Source organism: Oncorhynchus keta, unplaced genomic scaffold, assembly GCF_023373465.1.
Source record: "Oncorhynchus keta strain PuntledgeMale-10-30-2019 unplaced genomic scaffold, Oket_V2 Un_contig_23976_pilon_pilon, whole genome shotgun sequence".
Taxonomy (NCBI): domain Eukaryota; kingdom Metazoa; phylum Chordata; class Actinopteri; order Salmoniformes; family Salmonidae; genus Oncorhynchus; species Oncorhynchus keta.
In genome coordinates, this window is record NW_026283660.1 from 37,121 (window position 1) to 37,500 (window position 380).

Below are 380 nucleotides of genomic sequence, written 5' to 3' on the forward strand. Positions count from 1 at the left end.
ATTATATACACACATTATTTACACACACACATTATATACACACACACAGACACACATTATATACACACACACATTATATACACACACACAGACACACATTATATACACACACACACACATTATATACACACACACACACACACACATTATATACACACACACATTATACACACACACACATTATACACACACACACACACACATTATATACACACATTATATACACACACACATTATATACACACACACACACATTATATACACACATTATATACACACACACATTATATACACACACATTATATACACACACACATTATATACACACACATTATATACACACACACATTATATACACACACACACACATTATATACACA